At 42.3% G+C, this 19818-nt stretch overlaps 1 long non-coding RNA gene across 1 annotated transcript in view; it reads left to right on the top strand.

Moving 5' to 3' along the window:
* The first annotated feature begins 11722 nt into the window (after positions 1–11722).
* LOC142818593 (uncharacterized) overlaps positions 11723–19818 on the top strand; it is a 45518-nt gene continuing 37422 nt past the window's right edge. Inside the window, exon 1 of the long non-coding RNA XR_012896134.1 lies at positions 11723–11815. This is a non-coding gene — a long non-coding RNA (uncharacterized LOC142818593). The remainder of the gene's footprint in view (positions 11816–19818) is intronic.

Genomic DNA, 19818 nt, shown 5'->3' with positions numbered 1-19818 from the left:
CTCATATACAGGTCGTAAAGTGTCATGATAGTACATGAACAATTCATTTGGCAATATATCTATAAAAATATACATCCATTGGTATATCATTCCCATATCTTTACATATCATGATTGCTTAAAATTGGATCACAGTATCTTCAAAATATTCAGTTTTGCCTGGATGTTCATTAATTATAAGCTTCTTTAAGTTTCAGCTTAAAGTTTATCATAATGTCACATTTTGTTTCTAGCAGTAAACAGGGTTTGCTCTGGCAAAGCGGTTAGTTCAAAGGAAGGATGCGTAGACCTGATGCTACAACATTCATCTTTTGTGCAGTGCTGAATATCCCCAACTTCATTGCTATCAATGAGATGGGGTAACTCACAAGACTGGAGCATTTCTGAGGTTCTCTAATATGTCACAGTGTCTTGATGCAGAGTTTTAATAGACTGTGAAAAAATATTATACTTCATGCTCTTCTGAATTGGGTCAGTTTTTCTACTGATCAAAGAGGAGATAGGGTGTTCCATAAGTGACTTATTTGTGTTGACTCTTAGTTCTATAACCTAATAGTGTGAGCAAGCTAGAATCCAAAAAGCACATTAATAATAAATAATTAATATTCAGCACTTCAACTTCATGGTTGTTAGTTGGCTTCTCTAGTTTTCCATTTTTCATTTTGGAGTGGATGACATTCTTGTACACTGAGAGAGTAGCCTGTTTCTGATCTAAATGGAACCTGAAGAACAATGGAAAGCTTGAGATTCTACATCAGGAATCTCCAGATAAGTTATTTTTGGATGCTCTTCTGACTCAAACAATGCTTTATTATTTCTTAATGACATATGGCACATAATTAATAGGAAATGTGATGTTCTTTTATTGTAGGTGAGAAGTCTAGTAATTGGGTTTAGTAGGAAAAGGAAGGAAATAAAAACAATTAACAAAGATATTTAGAAGAGCTTTCATTGAAGTGTTTAAAAACCTCTCAAACATAATCCTGACTCCCAGAGGGGTACTGACAGTGAGGATCAAAATTGGAACCTTTGGTGCTAAATGCATGAGTTGTTGCTGCTTAAGTTCAAAGATACAGGTCCCAAGGCTGTCGCAAGCTCATCAATCTCTTGGTGGCCTATTCACCACTAGAAGAGGACAATGTGCCACTCTGAGCAAACAAGTGTTAACACAAGAATTTTTCACCATTCTTTTCTTAGCATCTGTTGCTGCCTAATTGGCTTGTTGTCATGGTTGTTAGTTGGCTTCTCAAATGGACAAGTTGGTATATTTCTGTTATTTTCAAAGACGTAAGCATTTTCTAGACTGGCTTTTGGGAAAAAAAACTTGTGTGACAGATGCTTTATTAATGGTAAACATGCCAGTTGTAATACTCTTCACGAAGGACATTTGCAAGGAGATGGCTCTGGTATATGGGTGTGTGTATATATATAATGTGGTAGATACTAGTGGTCTTAATCCTGCTCTTAAGGAAGTTGAGAGTTTTGCCAGTGACTTAGCTGAGAGCAGGATCAGAACCACAGTTTTTGTCAGAGCTCTAATAAGCAATATCAGTTTGTTCAGTCCAGGGCAGTTGTTTTTCTATTAACTTGTCTTCGTAAAGTCAGCCTTCTCCAGACAGTTTCTGAGGTTAATCTCATATCATGGTTGTGTTTCCTATTTTTCTCTGTCATTGTTTTTCTGATCCACATTCTCATGGATGGAAATAGCCAACAATTTCTCTGTTGCGGTCAAAAAAAAAAAGCTATCAGGATAAGTGTTTATGTCTTACGCATGAGTGCTTGATATCAAACTTTCCACAGAAAGGGTTAATATAGAGAGGCTTAGGCTTGCTTTAAAGACCCCCTATGGGCTGGCGGCAACAGACACACCCCAATAGTTGTTAACTGGAGCTGTGTCAAGTACTCTCTTGTATGAATGAAGAGGCACAGAGAACTCCACTCCAGTGAACATCGGTTACAGCTGAATCTTTGTGGAGAGTTCCTGCTTGGTGCAAAACAGCTGAACAAAAACAGGGTCAAATCCTAGACCTTTACTGAACTAGCCCAGTGACCTCAGTGGTTCAGGAGCCAAACTAGTGATTGGCATTATTCAAAAAAGCCACAGTAGTGTGACATCATTGATTCATGTTTTATAGTACTATATAAATATTTAAATAGTAATGATGGGAAATGCTGAGTGTATGTATATACAATTCTCAAAGCAAAATTACTGACCAATAATTATTATTTTATCAACTACAATTGCTTAATAACATCCTGATTGATTAGTAACTTAGATTGGTAACTAATTAAATCTCATAGGGTATGTCTACACTACCCCGCTAGTTCGAACTAGCGGGGTAATGTAGGCATACCGCACTTGCAAATGAAGCCCGGGATTTGAATTTCCCGGGCTTCATTTGCATAAGCGGGGCGCCGCCATTTTTAAAACCCCGCTTGTTCGAACCCCGTGCAGCGCGGCTACACGGGGCACGAACTAGGTAGTTCGAACTAGGTTTCCTAGTTCGAACTACCATTACTCCTCATTTCACGAGGAGTAACGGTAGTTCGAACTAGGAAGCTTAGTTTGAACTACCTAGTTCGTGCCCCGTGTAGCCGCGCTGCACGGGGTTCGAACCAGCGGGGTTTTAAAAATGGCGGCTCCCCGCTTATGCAAATGAAGCCCTGGAAATTCAAATCCCGGGCTTCATTTGCAAGTGTGGTATGCCTACATTACCCCGCTAGTTCAAACTAGCGGAGTAGTGTAGACATACCCATAGTGTTTTACTGTCATGTGCTCCTAAGAGCCACAGGAGACACCTTACAGAGCCACTTGCAGCTGGGAGCCTCAGTCTGAGTATCACTGAACTATCCTATGACCAGGGTAGAGTTTACCAGTCTGCCAATGGTTATATCGTGGTGTACAGCTGAGGGCTTTGGCAGCTGTGCATCCAGATGACAGCTAGGACACAGGAACAAAGAATGCTGAAAGGAGACAAAGACCAAAAGTCAGAGAGTGCTGTTCTTCCAATACAGGGCTGTACCCCACTAGCTCAGTGGTCCCCAAACTTTTCAGGGTCATGCCTCCCTTTCTTATGTCTGCCCACTACCCTCCCAACTATGAGCCGGGAATGGGACCGTGGCTCCATGAACAGGGGTGTGGTGGCCAGGTGCAGAGCCACAGCCAGGAACAGAATTATGGCCAGGAGCCCAGGCGAGGGACAGGGCTAGGATCAGGTGCAGAGTCACTGCTGGGCTGCAGTCAGGGGCTGAGGCAAAGCTGGGACTGGGGCCAGAGCAGAACTAGGAGTGGAATGGGACTGGGTGGTGCTCATTCTCAACCCCGCTTAGGGGCTAGCCCATGCCCCACTGTACTCTGAATGTTCCCCTGTGCCCCCTCGAGGACACACACCTCAGTTCGGGGACCTCTGCACTAGCTTCTTGGCTGGGTTTCTGCAGCTGGGAGCTGCGAAGCCAGGCTGCTGTTTCTGACATCCCCATTCAAGATAAACAGGACTTGTGTAAACAACATAAATAAATGAATGAGTCTAGGAAACCCTGTGTCTCTGTCATTAACTTCTTCTCCAACAAGAAACTGACCTGCTGCAAACCTGCCAAACCTATGTTACTGCTTTGGCAAGGAAGCATGCAATGTTAAAAGCAAATGAATAAATGGCTTTTTTAGACTGAGTGGCATGAAATATATAAATATATACCTTGTAAAAGAAATAATCCAGGCAGAAAAAGGTTGTTTACTCACCAGTTACGCAATTAGAGCATACAGGCCACTGGCATAAATAAATGAAACCAATTTACATATGTACATAAAAGGCTGGTATGATACTTCATTTGTAAAGTGGGGCAATGTGCTACAGAGGCTTTTTAGTATGAAAGAAAAGCATCAGAGGCAATTCTGAAGCACATAAAGCTGACTGATTGTGTATAATGGGACCCCAAAAGGAGCCACCTGAGAAAATGAGGCTACACTAAGTGGTATTATAAAAAATATTAGAGTAGCAGAGTAGAAAAAAGCTTATTGTGTAGTTAGCCTATTGTTCACAAAAGGGATCATGCTCATACTGAAGTGACTAAAACTGTGTAATTTTGTTGTGTGCTAAACAAATAATTTTTTAATTTCAGGTGAGTTAAGAAACTTTGATGTAATTGTATGTAGAGGGTGAATTGTGTTTGAATAATTTTCTGCACTAAAAACAGATCTTTCTGCAGAATTAGGTAGTATCTTTATATTCCAACTGCTTTTCTCCTTGAAGATCTATATTTGTTATAGCCAATAAAAATACTTTTTACCTACCATTTATGTTTGCATTCCTAAATGTTCTACTTACAGAATCCCAGGGTGTTTTTTATATAAATCTATTACAACTTTATTTACTGATGGAGCAATGTGAAAATGTATTCACATTGTTTAAAATGCCAGCACAATTTGATTTTTTCACTGGTGCACATGAAAACATTATTTAATGGTTTCCTCTTGAAATTTGTGCATTTTCATTTTTATGAAATGGCAGTTTTTGCTATAATAAACTTGCTTTTCACCCTACATGTTCTTCCATTTACATCCCCATGAAAACTTGTTTTCCATTACCAAAATGGCTGCACTGAATAATTGTTTGATTAAAAAATACAAAATTCAAACATCTTCCAAAATTAAAGCCCACATGGTAAAAATGCCACGCAACATGCAAAGAAACAATATATTAGCCAAAGTTTTGCATAAATATTTATTTTAGTTCTGAACATATTGTGAAGAACACATCTGTTGCTACACAGAGTTCTCTGTGTTAGCTCTATGGCCATATAATTGAGAACTCTACCTTTAAAATAATACAAACCTGCTAAGACACAGCCTACCCTAAGTTAATTTATTAACACAAAAGAATATTAACTAAAAGCCTGAGTGAGGACAAAGAGGAGGAAGTGCTGACTGGAAAAAATGAAAAGACCATAAGTGTTGTGGGTTAGATCCTGATCTTCTATTAAGGCTCCCAGTCCAGGAAAGAATCTTAGCAAATCCCTAACGGTAGGTCTAGACAACAGTGCCATTTCAGGATACTTCTGGTATCCCGAAATAGCGTTTTCCGCATCTTCACAGCAAGCCCATTATTTTGAAATATAACAAGCTCACTATTCTGAAGTCCGTGTAAAACTTGTTCCATGAGGATTAAGGGACATTTTGGAATAGTGGTTTATTTTGAAATTTGGTGCTGTATAGACAGTGCCAAATTTCAAAATAAGCTATTTTGAAGTACACTCTAAATAGGATATGCAATTCGCGTGGCTCAAATTGTGTAGCTTATTTCAAGTTATGGGTGCAGCATAGATGTACCCTAAGTTTGTCCTTATTGAGGAAAGTGCTTAAACACAAGCTGATCTTTAAGCTGATCTTTAAGCATATACATAAGTATGTTTCTCAATAGAAATCCTTCAAGAAACATGTCAATGTGATTTTTTTTCAAGAATAAGGGAACCAGTTTTGGTCAGACATAATCCTGGATGTTTCAGTGCGGGACATAAGCTTTGATTAATGATACATTTTAAATTCCCAAGGCCACCAGGACACTCCCAGAAAGTTGACAAGAAGCCTCTGGCTGGTAGAGTGGCCATTGAGAGTTGTTACCTGTCCATGTGAGTTAGAGAAGCACTGAGGGTCCTCTAACATGAGCAAAGGCCATCCCTGCTTTGACCCATTCCATAATCAGTTAGAATGGGGAGAGGATTCATGGCTGGATAATTGGTGATATAAAACCATTTATTTTCTTGCCTTTCCCATTTTTACTGAGCAGATCTTGGTTTATTTGGCTGAAAATTTCCCCCACTATTCTTATGACCCAAGGTAGACCAAAAGGATTTTACTATTCTGATGGAGGAAAGAGATGGCAGAACCTACTCTTGCAAAGGAATAAAAAAAAATCATGGACATTTCTATCTAAGACTAACAGTCACTGTGATTGGATGGAAACAGGAGTAAATATCCTCACCCCTGCCATTCTGACTTGGGTTACAAATCACCTATTTGGATCAACTAATCTAGAAATGGTCATGTCTAGATGAGTGAAAAAAGCATTCTGGACAAAACCAAGATAAAGATAAGCATTACAGCACAGTGCTAGACCTATGTAAGCAGAGTTTCTGAAGTGAAGAAAACAGTAGACCAGCTCTATTCAATCAGTGTGTTGTCTAATCTGCAAATTGCCTTAAGCAAAACCACTGAAATAGCTTCTGCATTTGCGGATCTTCAATTAACAAAGTTTAAATTTCTAAAAACTTTCAGTCCTTATAAAATATTAGAATCAGCATTAAGAAAACTCAAGGCTAATCAACATTAGACTTATGAACGTTAATATTATGCCAAGAAATGAGATCAGCCAATGGCAATATTTACATCACAACTGAGCTCTGGGAAACCCTGATATGTTGCCTACAAAACAAAAAATAATCTGTGAAAGCCGGCTGTTCTCGAGCAGTCAAGGTGTATGCAGACAGTAAACATATATGCCAGAGGACAGTTCTGACAAATAGAACCCTACTGGTCTCTTTGGAGACTGTCCATAATTAGGCTTGGAGAAGGATTTGAGTTAAATCATTAGCCAGCAGCAAGTGTCAATTTTACTTGATACACAGAAATGAACATATATAAAAATCCATGGCTAGTAATCAGTATCCTGGGCCCTTGGCTGCACCCTACAGCCTTGCTGTCTTTGACTCCATAGCCCTGCCAGGAGCCCCCAACTGTCCTGCCACTAATGACCTTTTTCACTACCTGGAAGTGCGGTGGGGCAGGAAGACATGCACTGGGCAGGAGTCTCTGCTCTCCCCATCCTTAGCACCCATGGGGAGCCAGTATTTTGGACCCCCTCGTGTGCAGGGAACCCCCTTCAATTCTGGTGTCTCAGAGCCCTCATTATTCACCACAGAGCTTTCCAGAACTGACATCCTTATACTGTTCTACAGTGACAAAAATAAATCAGTAAATACTGTTCTATTGAAATTCTCCATTCTCCGCTACAATGTGGAGGTCACTTCAATTTGGATTCAAGGTGTGTTGTGAGAGTTTGGCCAAACTTGAGAGAACTTGGTGTCAATCAAGAAGAGACTGTCATACCTGCAATGCTTACTAAAGGATGTTGCAGAAAAATATTCACATCTGCTGCACATTCCATATATTGTTCATCTTTTACATGTACCCTTTGGTCATGCAATGAAAACTGATGCTTTCCACAATGTCTTCAACTTTGTGGTACATGTTCTAGTGATATTTATACACGCCAACAAGCAAAAATGTTTTCCTGATTTGAAACAATAAAATTCATTCATGCAGATGGAAACGTGTAACAGATTTTAAAAAAGAGGCTGTAGTCACCTTGAAGAAGGCAATGAAATAATCTAGGATGCTAGATAATCTAGGATGATGGAAACCTGGGAGATTTATTTTGCAAGTTATCTCTATATATTTTGGGGAAAAACCCATCAGGTTCATTTGCAAATGGAAATGCACCCTGATGTAATGCTTGAGTGCATTTTACAAGTTGTTGATGATATATGTAGTACATTACAAGAATTTAGTGGACTCCAAAAGGCAATTCCTTAACTCTGTAATGCGTGTTTTTGTATCAGAATTTCAAAACAAACTGAAGGCAACTATAGCCCTCAATGAATGTGACAGACTTTATGCATCAGGATCGCTTTCTGCAAACTAAAGTGTTTGATTTATTTGTCAAGGCTCAGATGTCTCACAGTTTTAGTGATTACGAAACTACTGTGTGAATTTTCCATTGTAAGAAAAAGGAGTTCAAGCATGATTTAGATTTGTACATGGTGCATGAAGTGCTCTGTGATGATAGCATATCAGCACTTGAGTATTGGAGAAGTGAAAACCCAGTTATTGTCTGTCATGTCCAGTGTGACAATATGCCCTGGTCTACACTTGGGCTTTATTTCGAAATAACCCCCCTTAGGTCGAATTTATAAGTGGAGTGTCCACACTACCAAGCCCATTATTTTGAAACAAGAAGCTGCTTATTTTGAAATCTGTACTCCTGCTTTCCTAGGGGAATAATGCTAAATTCAAAATAGTTATTTCAAAATAGTGCTAGTGTGGATGCTCTAGTGCCACTGTTTTGAAATAACTACTCCCCAGAGTTACTCAAACTAATTACCCCCAGTGTTTCCTGGGACTCTAAATTGAGGTAGCACATCAACAATAATGGAGCCGGCCTTGGCCTAATTTTGAGGTTTCCCTGTAGTGGGAAAGCACTATTTTGATTTTGTAAAATCGGGAATTATTAAGTTGAATTTAGTTACTTTGAAATAGTTTCCTGGTGTAGCTTATGTGTGCTCATAGCAGCAGTCACTTCAGTATCTCTGGAAAGACCACAAACATAAGAAAGGTAGAATAATATGCTTTCTGATGGCTGATACAGAATGTTATTTCCCATGTGTAATTTGCAACAGGTACTTGCCATCTTGAAGAATTTATTGCAGGGTAAGGAAAACAAAACAAAAAGCAACGTAATTTAGAGTGCACAGTGCATGGCTTATTCTCTAATAGCAGCCACCCTGAACTGCCTCATAGCACTGCCACGTATCTCTGCAGCAAAGACTTTCACATTTAAAGGTAACGAGAAAAGTGTATTAATAGCTAAATACCTACTATATATTTGAGAAAGTTTGTGTATCTGTCTCTCTGTGTCCATCTGTCCATCTGGGAGTCCATGTGGTCAAGACCAGGAATCCTTTTAAACAGTAAGGGGAAATTATTAACAGCCATTATTTCGAATTAACTTTAATAGTGTCTATACATGCAAACTGCTATTTCGAAATTAATTCGAAATAGTGGCGTGCTTAATTTGAATTTGGTAAACCTCATTCTATGAGGAGTAACGCCAAATTCGAAATAGCTATTTCGAATTAAGTGCAGTGTAGACACCTAGGGTATGTCTACACTAGCCCCGTAGTTCAAACTAGGGAGGCTAATGTAGGCATTTGAAGTTGCAAATCAAGCCCGGGATTTAAATATCCTGTGCTTGATTTGCATCTTTCCAGTGGTCACCATTTTTTAAATTTACAAGTCTGGACTAACTGCCCGCGTCTACACATGGCAGGGACCCGGTAGTTCGAAATAAAGCCCTCCTTCAAACTACCTGTTAAACCTAATTCCAGGAGGAATAACAGGTAGTTCGAACTAGGGCTTTATTTCAAATTACCGGGTCCTGCCACGTGTAGATGCGGGCATTTAGTCTGGACTTGTAAATTTCAAAAATGGCACCGCTGGGAAGATGCAAATCAAGCCCGGGATTTAAATATCCCGCGCTTGATTTGTAACTTCGAATGCCTACATTAGTCTCCCTAGTTCGAACTGGGGGCTAGTGTAGACATACCCTTAATTCAAAATAGGGGGCCTCCAGTCCTTCCCAGTGAGCCCTGGTGGTCACTCTGGGCAAATCCAGGAAAACTTCTTCTCCTCTCCCCCACCCCCCGAGACATTAAAGGGGTAGACTCCAGCACCCCTCCCACCCCCAACCTCATGCCCCGAGTTCCCACATCCCCAAACCCTGGCCCTCACTCCTGCACCTGTCTATCTCCAGCCCGCAGCTTTGAATGACCAGAGCAACACTGGGTAAGTCTTCTGATATCATATAAGCAAGTACTGCTAAGATCAGGACCGAGGGCAGGTTTTACACTGTAAGCCAGATCAATGGGGCAGCGATCAGTCCAGTGGGGATTGATTTATTGTGTCTGGTATAGATGCTTTAAATCAACTGCCAATAATTTTCCTGTTGACACCAGTACTCCACCTCAGTGGAGTCAACAGCATCAACATGTTGCATGAAAGACACCATGGTAAGTAGATAAAAGTATGTTGACTTCAGTGACATTATTCATGTAGCTGAAGTTGTGTAACTTAGATTGATCTGCCCCTGTAGAATAGACAAGCCATTACAGAGAAGAGTAAAGGTAGAATTTCATTTAGTGCCTGATTTCTACAAAGAAGCTTCTCTGCAGCTTAATATTTGAAACTGAATAAACATCTAGAAGGGTCTAACAAAGACATATTTAGGGTAGGTGTTAAATATGTGCACATAATTTCTATGGCATAATTGGGAGCAAGAAAATAGTAATATATTTTCACAGTCAAACCAACTAAAGAGTAGAAGACTCCAGCATAAAAGGATGAACACACACACACACACACACTCACAAGAAAAGGCTGAGTTCATATCTCACTAAATGCAACAGTTCATATCTCACTAAATGCAAGCCTTTTAAAACTGCACTTGAAAGGGAATCCTCTGAACTGTTGTTCATGCTAAAATTCGACACTTTACGCCGGGGTCTTAACAAAGACTCTAGTTATCTTACCCATTACAAAGATAAATTCCCCAATTATCACGTCTAATATCATTAGCTCACAGACATTTACCTTCCCCTTCCTCCCCCCCCCCCCCCCCGCATCCCCGTTCTGTTCTGAAATTTGATTTGTCCTTTTCATATGTGTTCATTTTTTTTAATTGTATCCTTTGGTATATATATAATTGTGACTATTTTCTTCCATTATTTGATCTGAGGAAGTGGGTCTGGCCCACGAAAGCTCATCATCGAATAAACCATCTTGTTAGTCTTTAAAGTGCTACATAGTCCTGTATTTTGTAAATGCAACAGGAAGTCCAGGCAACCATGGTTCATATTTCAACCAACCGTTGTTTGTTCTTCTGAAAGAGAACTTGAAAGATCAAAGTTGCTAATGGTCAAGAATCATTGAACTGTCCTTCAAAGCATCATTAAAACTAGACTATGCAAATTTATCTGCTCAAATTGCATGCCCTTAGAAGTAGTATATATTCCTTTCTTCATCTTGCAGAAGGATAAAGAGATACATGAAGTTGAGGAATATTTTTTTTTATCTTGCCAGACAGAAAAAATTAAAATAAAAAGTGGTATCAATTCTCTAAAAAGAATCTTAATCTTCTGAGTCCAGCCAAGGGGGGAAGTACACAAGTACTATATAGACCCAGTGAATAGACTCATGTCTCCCTGAAGAATAGGTGAGAGAGGTTTTTTTCCCATTGAAGAAAAAAACCCGATTAGAGGTGAATCAAGTACTAGCAGTTTCCAAGACTCATTGTCCATTTATAAACACCCATAACCTTCCTTAATAATAACAGGATATCTGCTAAGAAATGCTGAAGTCAGCATGAAAGCAACACAACTGATAGGAAAACTTGGGGGCATGAGTTTTCAGAATTCCATGTTGAAGGTGATGTTCTGACCAGCTCTGGCACCTAGATTTAGGAATTTTTCAAGTCACATCCCAACTAGAACTGGATTTTGTTTTTGAAATGGTGAGCACCTTAAGAATCTTGTCTCCTTCCAGCTTGTTGCTAGTGCATCCGCAATTCCAGAAGTACATAAACCTCTCTAGTAGGGTCTTTTGAATAGCTGTAAATGTTCTAGCCCATCTCAAAGCTACTAGTATAAATATGTTTCTTCCTACAAATCTTTCCCTCTGGACAAAGCATCTGCCACATTCTCATTCTCTACAATGAGACTTGACAGCGCTGAGGAATTTTCACAAATGAAAGACATTTCCAATTACTAGCCATTCCAGTTTGTTAATGAGTATTTCAGATGTGGCTCCTGCAAAGAGATTGTCTTCTCCCACTCCTTGCCAGGCATCAAAAATGTAATGATATTTTTCCTTTTAATATTTATTTTAATTATTTTTAAGGGATAGTAATTAACCCCAAGCTAGAATTCTCAAGATTGCACAGCTACCTGACAAGCTATTCCTCGGACTTCACACTGTTCCATGTCTATAGGTAAGAGTGGGGGTCAGGGAGAGACAGTTACTGTGAGGTGCTGAATGCCTCCTGTTAAGTTCTTTGGTCAAGCACATATTGGACCCTTTGTGACCTACTCCTGATGCCCCTGTGGTGTCATTTGTGTGCCTGTCCCATTTGTGTGCCTGTGCATAATAGGAGACACTTTGAACCTAGCTATGACTGCTTACTGCACGAGTAGTGGAAATAAGCCTTACAAATGAGATTATGTTCAGTTTTGGAGGGAAATTGACCCTGCTCAGACTTGGGAGGCTTTCAGGCCTGCTAGCTGAACCATGCTTGGAAATGGGGGGGGACTGACTTTAACTTAAAAACTATTCCTCACACTCCCAGCCCCAGTCTGTCAGGGTATGTCTACACTACCCCCCTAGTTCGAACTAGGGGGGTAGTGTAGACATACCCTCAGATACTTAATGCAGCACCGTTTTGTGCACCACCCAGGGGTGGATTTACAATGAAATATCCCATCCCCCCCATGACACAAGACCCCCAGGTCCAGGCAGTTCCCCACTGGGTCCAGCAACCCTCTGTCCCTGCACAGGGGGTGGTTGCTCTGTGGGGGGGAGGGGTAGTTCCACTTCAGAGAGGGTTGTGGGGGGAGCAAGTGAGCAGGGAGGAATGTTTGACAAGTTCAGCTATACCGACAATTGAAAGTGCCTCTATAAAATATTACAATGACTGAATGGATGATTTTGTAAAGAGAAAGTGCAGAAAGAAAGCTAGTGAATATTTTTTTTTCAAATGTACATTCTTTCAGAGAAAGTTAACTTTTATTTTTCCATTCATGCGTCATCGATGCATTTTATTTGTACACAATTTTCATGTTTGCTTAATGCAAATTCAAGCTTTAATTTAGACCAGAAGTTCTCAAACTGTGCTCTGAGAACTCCATTCAGGTGGACCGAGGAAAGGTTATTATGGGGTTTTTTAGAAAGCGTTCTTATCCAAAGCACTTTTCAATAGTTAGCTAATGGTACAAACAATATTTGGAAAGCTCATTAAGTGGTCCACCGAGACCCTCAGCAATTTTCAATCAGTCTGTGGAAAAAAAGTTAGACTTCAAAAACAATCAAGGTACCTCACTTTATGTTCATTTACTTCTCATTACTTATAACATAGTAAGAGGATGAAGAAAAAAGAATGAAAAATGGAAGGGTCAGGAAGAGTGAATGTTTTTTTTCTCGGCTGGGTCTCAAGGGGCCCCACAAATGAAGCTGAGCACAGGGCTCCAATAACTCTAAATCCGCCACTGGTACCACCAACACATATATCTTCTTGCACTTGCCCAGGTAGTATGTGATGTAGCAAAGACAGACAGTGCTGGCCCTTAACATTTGCCACAGCCAGACAGCTCCAGTCCCTAAATGGCCATTTAGAAAAAGTCACATCTTCTCTTCCAGTGGGCCAGGTCCTATCTTGTCTCCATTTCTGTGCTATGGAGAAGGTATGTCCTCAGACTGTGGCCTGTCCCTGCTCACCCCTCTCTCCCAGCCTCAGCATTGCTTTGCCATGTGGAATCTCCTCTATCGAAGGGTAGGAATCTTCTTTCCCTATCTCTTTAGGCCAGGTTGGGTGTGTCTGGCGCGGGAGGGATTTTTCCCTGGTGCTCTCCCACTCATGGAGGCCAGGGCTGCTGCTTACCTGAGTGAGAGAACAATGGTCTTGTAGCCAGACAGACTAACCCCCATATCATCCATCTTATTTGCCTCTCTGAAGCATACAGGACAGAGAAGGAACAATAATATCAGCATAGTCTATGCTGGCTCATCTGATCCTGAGAAGCTGAAACATAGATATGAGGAGAGATCAGGATATGCGAAACTGCCACCGGCTGGCACCTATGTTGATTCAAACACACACACAGTCCCTGGAAGAGGAATTTCCCACTGAGAAAAGAATCCCCAGTAATTCCAATTTAGTTATCTCTCTTACAAGTGTAAATTAAGTTCACAACTCCCTTGTAAGAACTGGTCTCACAAAAGACAGACCAGCCCCATTTGGCATGACAGATAAGAAAGAGAAATACGTGACCCCATGAGTATAAAAGATGGGCCCAGCACACACTCACTTTGAGTGTCATTCTACCCTCTACCTGCTGGCCGGGTTAGGTGTTTGACCTCCCGAGGTTCTATGGGGACGCCCACCTCGTATTTTCGTCTTTCCTAGGAATTGAGGGACCGGCCCTGGCCTGACATGCTGGAGTCGAGAGGCACAGAAGGGGGTAAAAATGGTACCTGGATGTGGTCCTCTGTCTTAAGTGTACACATAGAAAGAGTAAGCTGTTACTTGGTACCATTATTTCTATTTTTCTATCTTTATCTTCTTTGTAACCATTTTTAAGATCTATATTTTGCTAGTAGTTAAGAAATAGAACAATAGCCATTGCAACCATATGATTTATAAGCTTCCTCAAATAAACCTGTAACTGTTTAAGTTTTAACCTGACACCTTCAGTTGCTATAATAGAACCAAGCACAATTTAAAAGAACTTCAGCCGGTCTTAAGGGACAGATATAGGGAGCCCTGACCGTCGGCTGACAGGTCTACGGGCAACTGCCATGGAGGCTGCATGCAGTGCAGGCCCGGCACTCATCTCTTGCTCCATCAGTCAGAGCTCAGGTTCCTGCAGCCAGCCAGGATGGAGAAGGGGTAGGAGCCTTAGGATTTTGCTACTGTTCCTCCAGGGACCTGTTGGTAGCCTTTGTTCCTGAGGTAGTGCGGGATACTCTGCTCACACTCTTTGAGTGGGATGAGGAAGGGAAGAATGAGGCCCCACAATAGCTGCCCAACCATCTCATATTGAGGTTTGCTCCGACCTCAATCATGGGGCCCAGGGTAGTGTGGAGAATTAGCAGGGGAGGCCTGGGGCTGGCAACAGGGGTCAGTCCCTCATACTGCAGTGGCAGGAGCTCTGGGAAATGGAGTAACGCAGTAGCCTACTCTGCCTCGTCATATCCCAGCTGGGTCATTCTGCTTCACCACGGTGGTGAGAGCTGCAGGAATGGAGTACTGCAGCAGGCTGCTCTGCCCTGCCATTTCACAGCCAGGTCATTCTGCTTCAAAACGGTGGCTGGAAGCAGAGTGACCTGGCCCCAGGCTGCTCTGCTCCCCCATCCAACACAGGCTCGGAGCAGGGGTGGAAAGAGCTGGGGCATGGGTGAAGCAGGGGCAATGTGAGGTGGGACAAGGGCAGGGCCTGTGGCAGAAGGGAGGGGGGCATTTCCTGGGCCTTGCACTTCCATAGGGATGGCCCTTGTGGTACCAACACATACTGAGAATTTGCAGCCTCCCTTTGGGGCCTTTTCCAGCCCCAGGCCACATTTTACTACAGGGTCTTTGCAACCCCTGGGAACCTGCCCTTAACTCCTATAATCCTCAGTCTACATGCACTGCCATTCTCCTCTCCCTCCTCCCGAGTCCCTGCTGTAGCCTGAGGGAAAGATAAAGTAATTTTAAAAATTGGTTTTAGCTTTTACTGTTGTGCTGCATTAGAGCGGGCATTAGTCTCCCATGATATACAGTAGTATCGGGAAAGGCATTTGTGGACTGTACTTAGCCAATGACTGAATTGGTTACAGCTTATCACTTCCTGTTCTTGTTACTGTGAATCCGTAGAGAATAGATTGCTTTTTTTTGTTTGGATTCAGCATTAGGCGTTAGATATTTAATGTCCAATACATTTTCAGCAATAAATACTGAGATGTGGGTTTTCAATGCTGTAACCTTTACAATATATTCTCCTATGATTACCTTGCTCATCCTTTTCTTTCTACACAAATTAAATGCGATTATATATGAATACTGGGATCAAATGGGCTCACCAATTAATAGCAAAGCAAGTGTTAAAGTAACACAACTTTTCCTAACATTTACTTAACTTATAAAATATTTGTAAATCTCTCGCCAACAAGCTATAGCAGCTCTGCATTCCACAGAATCCAAACTTCAGCAGTTCATCTCCCTGTGAAACCCACAGGAAAAAATCTAAAGACCATCCTGGCTGCATATTTGACATTCCACAGCCTTTCAGTGGTGTGTGGATCTCCAGTTTTGGTTTAGGAAAAGTCCACGGTTGGGGAACCTCAGCCCAGGGGCCAGATGTAGATCCAGCTTGTCCGGATCTGGCTCCTGAGGCTCCCCACCCCACCCAGCACTGTGGAACCAGCACTGGTGCTCCAGCCTCCCCCTCCCCTACCATCCTTCCACAGGGCTCTGGCACACAAAATCTACTAGCCTGGGCACCCCAAGGCTCTGGTGTGTGAGGAAAATGTGGAGAATGTCTTTCTCCCTTTCGCTTGTGTGCAGCTGATTTTCCTGTGAGTCAGCAGCCCCATAAAAGCAACCCCCCAAAAGGTTCCTCACCCCTGGTCTAGGCTAAAAGGAATATATGAGCTGCAATGACACTAACAATGTAAAAGGTTCACTAGTCGTCACTTTAAAAACTCACAGCAAAAGAAGCAGTGAATTGGATAATGTCCTTTTACCTGCCACTGTTGCATCTGGTTGTCAGTGCTAAGTGATTTTGTGTGTGTGTGAGAGAGAGAGAGAGAGAGACAGAGAAAGAAAAACATAGCCGGTACCTGTAAATAATCGGACTATATTGCTTTGCTTGTAATTCACTGTGGGTGCCAAGTCAGATAGATGTCTAATTATTTATCAGAACCTGCAAAATTGTACTTTCAAAAATGGAGGCTAAGTTTGAGGCTGAGCTGAAAAGGGAAAGATTGAATCAAAATACATCAATAGATTCCATACTTTTCATTTAGTCAAAGGACTTTCAAAGCTCTGGAGGAATGTAATGGGATGCTGACTGGAACACCAGAGGTGCCTTTTCAACAAATGGTTAGGAACTCAAATATGACAAGAGACCTTGTGATCTGACCTGTTCGTGCTGCCTCTCTACCACAAAGGAGCCAGGTTCTGTGCCCAAATGCCCCACCGAGAATTGTGCTGGTGTACACTTGTCAGAGCCAAATTATATACCAGCCCCCAATGAAGGGGGCGATCAGGAAGTATGGAGAACACCATCGACATGGGGACCCTCAGAAATATGCCCTATGTTAAAGCAACCCTGAGGCTGCTGTAATTTATTTTAGAGCTGGCACAAGATCAGGGCACCTTCCTCTGGATGCTTATACTCCATCCCCAACTTTCCTGCAGAGAGCTCAGATTCAGGGGAGAATCTAGCCCACTATATGCTAAACTCACTGGGTCAGAGCCACTCAAATGAGGAAAGTTTTCAGAATTCATAGTGCACACAAGTTTTATATTTATTGGTGGAAGCCTGCCCTACTCACTGGTTCAACAGAATTCTGACTTTTTCAGATAGATATAAAGCTAATTTTATATGGAGATCATGGTCATAACTCCCTTCTCGTGTCCTAAACTGTCATCAACTGATAGAGGCTGTTTTCATTTAAAAAAAATGTCCATAGCAATTTGCCTGAATTAACCCAGTTAAAATATTTTATATTCTTAATCAGCTTTCATTCCTAATGGCCAACCCTCACAAAGCTTGTAAACAGCCAAGATTTCTTGGGTTTGTAAAATGGAGTTGGATTCTCCTAAGAACAGGCTTCCTTGAGATATATATATCCCTACCTGTTTCCAGGCAGGCCTGAAATATTCAAACAGGTACTCTGTAGTTTTGGGCCAACTGAGAAACTGGCTCTGATGCTTGGCCATGCATTATGAGAATTGGCTTATGACTATGAATATGCATAACTCAAAGTTATAGTTACGGTCTGCTGGATGTGTATATCCTATTTCTGTGCACGTATCATTCTTCTATGTGAAATTAGAAACATGAAGTGTGAATATGCTTATAGTTTGAAGTGTGCTAAAGAGAGCCATTACTAGTGCCCTAGAAACTTAATGGCTTGGTGATCAGCTCAGTGACCTGTAAACAGCTTTGTTTGTCCTATAAGCCCAAAGGGTGGTCAGTCTAGAACGACACATGACCATGCCACCTGGTTCTGGAATCCATTTTGAACTTGGCATTCTCCCATCCCACAATAAAATACCAACAATGGATTCCCATCCTTGGGGAAATCTATTTAAGCAATGCGAAGCAATTGTCTTTTGTCTTCAGCTGGCTTTGGAAACTGCCTGGCACATCCAAAGGACATGTCTATACAAGGAAATAATTTCAAAACAGCTTATTTTGAAATAACAACTCCAGAAATACCTATTTTGAAATTGTGTATCCGCATAACAAGGCAGCATTGAAATAGCGCAGCATTATTTTGAAATAGCACATCCACAATGATTGGAGCCTGCATCACATTTAAAGCCCCTGGAAGCAATTTGGGGAGAGCACCTATAGGGGGTGGACACTTCTGGTAGCTGCTTACTGAGGCTAGCTGAGAAACGAGCTTAAAGGAGCTCATCTCTACAGCTGCACCTCACACGCCACTTGTCCACTGCCTACCCCCGGTGTGACACCAAACTCACACTGCATGCTCTGGTTGCCCTTGTAGATGCCACGGCACTTCCATTTTGTGTGTTGCCTTTTTGGATATCTGATTTGTGTGGATTTCGGACAGATATCCGAAAAAGCTACTAGACTAATTGTTATTTTTTAAGTTTTTCCTGTTACAGACTCACTCGGCTATCCCTCTGAAGCTTATCTACTCACTGTCTTTTTTTTCTTCCTCCCCTTCAATTTTTTTCTTTCTTCCCCTTTCCCCTCGTTCCTTTATTTATTCTTGGATCTGGACTTCCAACACTCTGGTCATCTGAAGAAGTGAGCTGTGCCCACGAAAGCTCATGATACCATCTACATGTTTTGTTAGTTTATAAAGTGCTACTAGACTATTTGTTGTTTTTTAAGTTTTAATTGGTCCACATGGCCTTGTGCTGCTCCTGGTCAGGCCAGTACTCCTCAGTCAGCAGCCTGCTTCTGGCACTCCTCATCGAACCTCTGAATGAGCAACTGGAGTCAGGCCATCTGGTCACCCCTGGTGTGCTTTCTGCAGCGGAGCCCACGGAATCAAGAAGATGATATCAGAGGAGACTCTGGGTGTAAAGCCCTAATCTGAGTCGACACTGAAGGACTCGTGATGTGTTTTGAGCAAGGCCATCTGCACAGCGGGCACTTTCCTGCAGGGGCATCAACACCCCAAGAGAACCTTGTTACCCTCATGTCCTGAGAATAAGCAGGCATAGGAACATGCTGGCCAGGGCAGGAGTCTGTGGGTAGGAGGAGAGGCTGGAGTAGCTTGGCTTCCTGCACACATCAGGTCCAGCACTGGCAGCGTCCTACAGAGAGAGAATATCTATCCCTGCCCCCTGGAGGAGGAAGGAGTTGGGGGTAGCGTATGTGAGCAGTAGAGAGTGCTTCTGGGGTCTCTCCTCTTCCTCCCTTCAGCAGGTTCCCATGCAGGGGATCGGTCTCCTTTGCATCACAGCAGTTGACCAGGAACGGATGCTGCCCAGCTATGAGCCTGTGCCATGTGTGGTGCTCCTTAGTGGTGGCTTGTTGTGGGAAGATGTCCCACCATGGAGGCAGGAGTAAGGCGGGCCTATCTAGGAACCATGTGAGAGGAGTGAGGGGTTTTTGTGTGAGAGCATCATGGGGCTGGGTACACCAAACTGGTGCTCCGTGTGAATCCACGTGCACAAGCTGTTGTGCAACCCTCAGGCCAAGAAGGTTGAGTGAGGTATGCACAGCCCCTCACAGCCAACTGCCTGCCCTTGTGTGTGTATAGGGAAAGTGATGGAACTTACCTGAAGTGCCTTCCGCAGGAGTGTCCAGGCCCTGGGAGTCATCCTGGGAGAGGGGGGCCAGCTCCACACTGAGGATCATCTCCTAGCTGGTGGGTATGGTGTCCTGGCTGGTCTGCTCCTCCTCCTTGTTGTCATTCTTCTCCTCCACAAACCCACCCTTGTGGACGCTGATGCTGGGCGTGTCCTGACCAAAGTCGATGATAATGGTGGGGGAGGTGACTGGCCTCCTTCCCAGGATGGCATCCAGCAGCTTA

Source organism: Pelodiscus sinensis, chromosome 16 (assembly GCF_049634645.1).
Source record: "Pelodiscus sinensis isolate JC-2024 chromosome 16, ASM4963464v1, whole genome shotgun sequence".
In the NCBI taxonomy this organism is placed as follows: Eukaryota; Metazoa; Chordata; order Testudines; family Trionychidae; genus Pelodiscus; species Pelodiscus sinensis.
This window is presented reverse-complemented; position numbering and strand designations above follow the sequence as displayed.